The following is an 8,438-nucleotide window of genomic DNA, read 5'->3' as shown; positions in this document are numbered from 1 at the left end:
AAATTCTAAATTTTAGAATCTAAAATTCTACATTCTAACCTTCTAAATTCTAAATTCCTAGAATTCTAAATTCTAAAATTCTACATTACTTGGTCATGTGGGGGCGCAAGTGTTGACATCTGCCTGGCCAGTGCCAGTCAAGGACAGACTGGTTTCATGACCCTGCATCCCATTTGGTTCCCAAAACACGGAACAATTTCTGAGTCCATAGCCACACACCGGCCACATTTTCTAACTTTTTAATACTGTATTTATTTATTTTTTTTCTCCTCTCTCTTATCTTTTGTTCTCCCTTTCTCTCCTAATCTATATCCAAGCTAATTATTTACTTTTACTTAATTAAATATTTTCTTATGAGTTCAGACCCATCCTATGAGGGTCAGGCCTCTAACAAGTTAAGAATAAATTTCTAATGTCTGTTTTTAAGTGGGCATGAGTTTATAGACAGTGGATCCTCTCTGAGTGCCAAACCTAAATTGCAAACAATTCATGCCTAAAGTGTATATAGCTCCTCCTATATACGATCCCTCCTCCCCCACTTCAGAAATCCTTCTATCGATTCACCCCCAGATCATGATCTGATATGCTTCCTTATTTAACTCTCTTTATCCTCAGTTCTTAACTCATTAGGTATTGAGAACAACCTACTGCCTCAATATGCTATCACCCAGCTCCCAAAGGGAAAGGACACTCTCTCAGCCTTACATCTCATGCCTCAGCAAGAAACTACAACCAACATTCCTGCTGACTCATGCTCTTTTTCTCACTGTCCCTAAATGCGGACTGTAGTATGATACCGGATTCAGCCCCTAGAAGGACCCCCAGCACAATGACTCTACCTGATCCCTTTCTGCTAAAAATCATTTATCAATCGCAACAAGACCAGAGTGTGTGATGAAAATGTGCCCTGGATTTCACCCCGCACAAGAATAACTCCAAAGACAACGGGGAAGCCTATATTTCCATTATATGTTTAATTCCTCTATAATAATACATCTGAGTCTGTTAATACCCAAATGTAAGGTAGCCTCTTACATCACTTTATTCTTCTTCAATTACTTTATTTAAATTTATATATATATATATATATATATATATATATATATATATATATATATATATATATATATATATATTGCTTTTTCTCTTTAACTTTACCTGTTTTGGTTCTGCTTGGTACAAAAACCTACAAGAAAAGTCTTACCTGGGATAAAAGCTCAGATTAAACCAGGGCACAGACATTGTGTAGCCTGACATTCTTACGCCCAAATGCACCCGCAATATAACATGGCACCATTTTTTTTGCAAAGGCATACTATAAAAGGGGAAATTTTATGTACAGAAAGAAGTTCTAGGGATAAGAACCCATACATTTTTTAATACATGGGAGCCTCCCACCCTGAACATGTATTATGTGGACCCAATTTTAGACTCTTATGAGATCAGTGACAGTTCAATCCTGAGCCCTAGAGTCCAGACATAGAATGGACACAGTTTCCTGCAACAGCATTAGGAACCTAACTACCCCTGGGAAATTACCAATACCACTCTGGCACCAACTTGCACCAATTTTGATTTGACATCCTGAAAACGAGGAAACAGCAATAACTTGATCTAAGAACAGTTTGTCCAATCTAATCGCCTTAATGGTAAGATGAAATGGTAAGATCTGTGCAGGAGCCAAGATAGCTAACTACAGAAGATTGATTTTGACAACCATGACTGGGCATAACTTATCCTGGGACCAAAAAGAAAGACCCTAGCCTAGGCTTCTGCCTGGAGGACTGACTTTGAAAACTGCGACAGAGCAGATCTTCCAGAAACATAATGAAAGACTACCCTAGGCTTCGTCCTAGGATCTGTGAAAAATCCAAGACCACCAGTTACAGAAGACTGATTACAACAACAGTAATGAAACAAAGCTGCTAGAACCGTAAAAAAAATCTCTAGTTAGAGGCCTGATTCTATCATCCACAAATGAGTGGGAAGTTTCCTGGCACAATAAAAAGTCCTTGGGTTGTGATAATGAGCATGTATGGAGACTGTAGTTATTCCCATGAAAAAATGTTTCAAGGGCGGAGAAACTCTGTATCTTTTAGGCCAAGGGAATGACCTTTCTAATTTTCCCAATATTTACTGTGCCTATGCAAAAACAAAAACAAAAACAAACCTTGTTACACCAGCCCTACTTCATATTTTCTTTTGTTTTCTTTTTTTCTTTCGTTTTCCTGGTTATTGTTTGGTTGTTGTCTTTGTTGCTGTGATGCTTTTCATTAGTTGCTGGGTTTTTTGTTTGATTTTTGTTTTTTTGTTGTTGTTTATTTTGTTTCTGTTGTAGGTTTTTGTTTTTTGTATTTCTTGTTTTTTTGTTAAGTTTTTCTTCTTCCCCCCTCTTCTTTTTAAATTGATATTTATAACCTCTAGAAGAACTCCTCATGGTTTTTTATTTGTTTGTTTATTGTTTTTTATTTTTCTTCTTTTATTTTTTTTCAAACAGAACCACATAACTTGAATCATCTTGTTCTGACTCATAAATTGAGGGGAAAATGGATGGTACCATAACTAAATAGTCATATGAACATTGAGAAGAAATAAAAAAAAAGGATCAGACTTAAACACCAAACCCAAAGTCAACGACAATAGAATCCATAGCCAATCTTCAATAAGCTATACACAGATGGGACCAGTTATCCTAGCAGTCTAGGGGGGGGGCAAAGAAGGGGAATCTGGGAACTGGTGTGAAGGGAGGACAACACTGCGGTGGGAATACCCCGATTGAATGCCACTATGTACCTCAAATATTACTGCAAAAGATTCGTAATTCACGTTGGTCATAATAAAAATTATTTTTAAAAAACTCACCTTGTTTTCAACCTACAGAGGAATTGGAATTCCATGCAAATTAACTTCTCAGTTCTTTTCATTTTGTAACTGACAAAAATATTTTCACAGAGTACTTAAATGATAAACCAACAAGCAACTTTTGCCAATTTATTTCTAATTAAAGTATTTAAATTTTGTTTATTATTTATAATTTTTTCTATACAGGCATTTTAAAATCCCAACTCGTTGAGGCCCTGCATTTTTCCAAGATGGTAAGAGACCTCTCTGACTTCAACACACGCCAGAAAAGCCATACCATCAGGCTGAGAAGCATCTTAAACATGACTTGACATGTTTCTATTATATTTTTAACAACTCCATATGTAGTTTTTATGTTTTGAAATTAAAGAGGCAAGAAAGGAATGAATTATTTCTTTTAAAAAACCATTTTGGGGGAATGGCAATAGCTGTCATTCAATGACAATTCAATTAAAAATTCAACATCAGTTGTTAGCACAAATTCTCTGGATATCTATGAATATTTTAATGTTAACAAGGGAATTATGACAGTTTAGGTGAAGTCAATGCTTACTATTATCATTTTGGGAAGCTTTATGTCTCTATTTTCTTGCCTTCCATCTTTGCCTTTATATTTCTTTGCAAGGGCCATGCTAATTTTCTCTGTATTGTTCCAATTTTAGTACATGTGCTGCTGAAGCAAGCACATGCCTATATATTTCTGAAAAGATAATATTAACTTTAGTAAAGTGTGACTTTACTTTTCTGGTTATTAAAGTAATGTGTATTATTGTAGAAAAACTGAAAGTTATAAAATGTAAAATAAGGCATCTTATAATAATTCATTACACAAAGAAAATCAGTTACCATAAATGTATTTCTTCGTTTTTGTTTATTTTACATAATTGAAATAAAGTTTGAATATATTTAATTTTAATTTTTCTTTGGTTTTTGGGTCTCACCTGGTGAAGCTCAGGGGTTACTCCGGGCTATGCACTTAGAAATCGCTCCTGGCTTTGGGGACCATATGGAATGCCAGGGGATTGAACCACTGTTGCATCTAGGTTAGCGCAGACAAGGCAGATGCCCCACCGCTTGTGCCACTACTCCGGCCCTTAATTTTAATATTTTATTAAACATTGTAATATAAGCACTTTTGCATGCTACTAACAACCTTGTAAATAATAGCTATTTAAATAATATATATTATTATATAAATAAAGCCTATATAAAATTTTAGTAGTTTATCAAGCAACTTGGAATAAAAGACTGAATCATTCCTTTAATTTTTTAAATAATGTCTTTATTTAAGCACCATGATTACAAACATGTTAACAACTGGATTTCAGTTATAAAAAAAAGAATATCCCCCTTCACCCATGCAACCTTCCAGCCACCAATGCCCCTATCTCCAACCTCCTCCACCTCCTGCTTGTCTTCGAAATGGGCATTCTATTTTCTCACTCACTATCTCTCCTGATGGCTGCATAATATTCCACTGTGTATATGTAATACAGTTTCTTTCCATCCATCTTTTGAAGGGCATCTTTGTTGTTTCCAGATTCTGGCTATTGTAAATAGTGCAGCAATGAATAGAGGTGTGCAGAAGGCATTTTTATTGTGTTTTTGTGTTCCTAGAGTATATCACTAAGAGTTGTATAGCTGGATCACATGGGAGCTCAATGTCCAATTTTTTGAAGAATCTCCATGTTTTTTTTCCATAAAGGCTAGACTACACGGCATTCCTAACAGCAGTGAAAAAGAGATCCTAACTCCCCACATCCCCGACAGCACTGATTGTTCTTGTTCTTTGTGATGTGTGCCAGTCTCTGTGGCATGAGAGAGTACCTCAATTTTTTTTGGGGGGGGTCACATCCGGCAGTGCTCAGGGGTTACTCCTGGCTCTGTACTCAGAAATCACTCCTGGCAGGCACGGAGAACCATATAGATGCCGGTATTCGAACAACCGTCCATCCTGGATAGGCTGCTTGCAAGGCAAATGCGCTATTGCTGTGCTATCTCTTCGGCCCCACCTCATTGTTTTGATTTGCATCTCCCTGAAGATCAATGACGTGGAGCATTTTTTCAAGTGTCTTTTGGCCATTTGTATTTTTTCTTTGAGGAAGTGTCTTTTCATTTCTTCTTCCCATTTTTTGATGGGGTTAGATATTATTTTCTCGTTAAGTTTTGTCAGTACCTTGTATGTCTTAGATATTAGCCACTTATCTGATGGGTATTGGGTGGTTTCTCCCATTCTGTGTGTGTCCTTTGTAACCTAATTACTATTTACTTTGAGGTGCCGAAGCTTCTCAGCTTAATGTAGTCCTATCTGTTTATCTCTGCTTCCACTTGTTTGGAGAGTGCTGTTTCCTCCTTGATGATGCCTTTAGTCTTAATGTAATAGAGTTTTTACCTACATATTATTCTATATTCCTTATGGTTTTGGGTTTCATATCAAGATATTTAATCCAATTGGACTTGACCTTTGTGCATGGTGTTAGATGGAGATCTGAGTTCTCTTTTTTTTGTGTGTGTGTGACTGACCATTTGTCCAGACACTTGTTAATGAGGCTTCCCTTGCTCCATTTTGCATTTCTTGCCCCTTTATTAAAGATTAATTGATTGTATGTCTGGGGAATATTCTCTGAATACTCAAGTCTATTCCATGGATCTGACTGCCTGTCTTTATTCCAATACCATGCTTTTTTTAAAATGACTATAACTTTGTAATAAACTTAAATTTGAGGTATGTGATGTCATCCATTTATTTTCCTTAAGGCTAGCTCTAGCTATTCATGGGTGCTTATTGTCCCAAATGAAATTCAGCAGTATTTGATCCACTTCTTTGAAGAATGTGATGGGTATCCTTAAAGAAATTGTATTAAATCTTTACAATGCTTTGGGGAGTCTTGCCATTTTAATGATGTTAATCCTACCAATCCATGAATGGGTATGCATCTCCATTTCCTTGTGTTCTCTTTTATTTCTTGAAGCAGGGTTTTGTAGTTTTCTATGTATAGGAATTTTATCTCTATTTAGACTACAAGTTCTTTGAGTTTGTGTGGTACTAATGTGAATGGTACTGTTTTTTAATGTCTATTTCTTCTCTATCATTATTTGTGTATAAGAAGGCTATAATTTTGGAGTGTTAATTTTGTAGCCTGTCACTTTGCTATAGGAATCAATTGTTTCTAGAAGTTTTTGGTAGAGTCTTTAGGGTTTTCTAAATATAGTGGCATGTCATCTGCATATAGTGAGAACATGACTTCTTCCTTTCCTATATGGATTCTCTTGATATCTTTTTCTTGCCTAATTTCTATGGCAAAAACTTCCAGCACTATGTTGCATAGGAATGGTGAGGGGGGGAAGCCTAGTGTTGTACCTGATTTTAGAGGACAGGCTATTAGCTTATTCCATTAATAATAATATTTACCATTGTCTTGTGGTATATGGATTTGACTATATTGAGAAAAGTTCCTTCTATTCCTATCTTGCTGAGAGTTTTTTATTTTAAAATATTTTAATAATGGCAAATCACATATATCTTTTTTTAATTTTAAATAATTTTAATTTTGTCCAAAGTGAATTACAAATCTTTTACAGTAATATTTTATGTACATAGTGGAACTGAATCAGAGACATTACCACCACTAGTGTTGTTCTTCCTCCACCCCTGTTCCCAGCATGCATCCCATACCCTCACCTTTGCCCCCAGTGCTGCTAGAATAAGTGGTCCTCTATGTGTCTAGCTTGTTGTAGATTTGGTATTGATTCTGTTGTCGTTGGCTTTGCATTTGGTGTTTATGTCTGACCTTTTTTATTTCTACTCAATGTTCATATGCCTATTTGGTCTTGGGACCATTCCCACTCAATTTATGAGACAGAACAAGATAATTCAAGTTATGTGGTTCTGTTTGAAGGAAAAAAAGGGCAAAAGTCTAACAAACAATAATAGGGAGGAATCTGTCTAGAGGTTATAAATATCAATTTAAGAGAAGAGAGGGGGAAAAGGAAGAAAAACATAACAAAAATACAAAAAATAAAGCCAAAAATGACAATCAAGGATAAAAACAAAACAAAAAAGAAACAAAATATAAAAATACCCAAAGCACCACAGCAATAAAGACAACAACCAAACAATAACCAAGATACCTAAATAAAAAACAATTAAAAAATTAAAAACAAACTAAAAAAAAACAACAAAAAATTGTGCTACTTCTTGTTCTTGTTCTTATTGTTCTTGTTGTTCTTCTTCCTTCTCCTCCTCCTCCTCTTTCTCCTCTTTCTCCTCTTTCTCCTCCTCCCCTCCTCCTCCTCCTCCTTCTCCTTCTCATTCTCCTTCTCCTTCTCCTTCTCCTTCTCCTCCTCCTCCTCCTCCTCCTCCTCCTTCTTCTTCTTCTTCTTCTTCTTCTTCTTCTTCTTCTTCTTCTTCCTTCTTCTCCTTCTCCTTCTACTCCTCCTCCTCCTCCTCCTCCTCCTTCTTCTTCTTCTTCCTCTTCTTCTTCTTCTTCTTCTTCTTCTTCTTCTTCTTCTTCTTCTTCTTCTTCTTCTTCTTCTTCTTCTTCTTCTTCTTCTTCTTCTTCTTCTTCTTCTTCTTCTTCTTCTTCTTCTTCTTCTTCTTGTATAGGCACAGTATTGATATTAGAAGGAAATTCCCTTGGCCCAAGAGATACAGTGTTTCTTTGCCCTTGAAGCATACTGTTATGGGAATAACTACATGCTCTGTACATGCTCTTTTACTCTTCCCTAGGTCTTTTTGTGGTGACTGAAAAGTTTCTGCTCAGTCGTGGATGATAAAATCAGGCCTCTGTAACTAGAGATCTTGCACAACTTATAGGATGGAGCCTAGGATGGAGTCTTTCTTTACGGTTCTAGAAGTACTGTTCCATCACTGTTGTTTTAATCAGTCTTCTGTAGTTGGTGATCTCGTTTTCTGCACCGATCCTAGGATGAAGCCTAGGATAGAGTTTTTCATTATGTTTCCAGAAGTTCTGCTCAGTTGGAGTTGTCTCAATCAGACCTCTGGAATTAGAAATCTTGGTTGTTGTACAGATCGTAGGCCAAAGCCTAAGCTAGGTTCTTTCTTATTGGTCACAGGATAAGTTCTGCCAAGTCATGGTTGTCACAGTCAGTCTTCTGTAGTTAGCAATCTTGGCTTTTTCACAGATCAAAGTATGACGTGTCTTCTGATTTTATCTTTTCATTAGGTGGTGAGATAGGACAACTTGCTTTTAGATCAGTTGTGGCCATTTCCTTATTGTCAGGATGTCATATCAAAACTGGAGCATGTTGGTGTCAGAGTCATATTACGATTGTCCCAGAGGGAGTTTGTTTCCTGGAGCTGTTGTGGAGAACTGTGTCGATTCTATGTCTGAGTTCTAGGAATAGGGATTGGATGGTCGCTGTCTAATCACATGGAGTCTAAATTGGGTCTACATGATATATATTCAAGGTGTGAGGTGCCCCTGTATTGTAAAATGTATAAATTCGTATCCCTAGTAGATAAGAACTTGTTTCTAAACATTAAATTTCCTCTTTTTTAGTATGCCTTTGCAGAAAGAAATGGTACCATATTATATTGCTGCTGCATGTGGGGG

The 8,438-nt window shown here is 36.3% G+C and overlaps 1 non-coding gene across 1 annotated transcript; it reads right to left on the bottom strand.

Moving 5' to 3' along the window:
* Window positions 1-3,445: 3,445 nt before the first annotated feature.
* Window positions 3,446-3,548, bottom strand: LOC125999584 (U6 spliceosomal RNA). Its single transcript, XR_007492113.1, has one exon. It is a non-coding gene; the product is annotated as a U6 spliceosomal RNA (small nuclear RNA).
* Window positions 3,549-8,438: the final 4,890 nt, after the last annotated feature.

The sequence above is a fragment of the Suncus etruscus genome, chromosome X, assembly GCF_024139225.1.
Source record: "Suncus etruscus isolate mSunEtr1 chromosome X, mSunEtr1.pri.cur, whole genome shotgun sequence".
In the NCBI taxonomy this organism is placed as follows: Eukaryota; Metazoa; Chordata; class Mammalia; order Eulipotyphla; family Soricidae; genus Suncus; species Suncus etruscus.
Note: the sequence above shows the minus strand (reverse complement) of the source record. Positions and strands in the feature narration are given on the sequence as shown.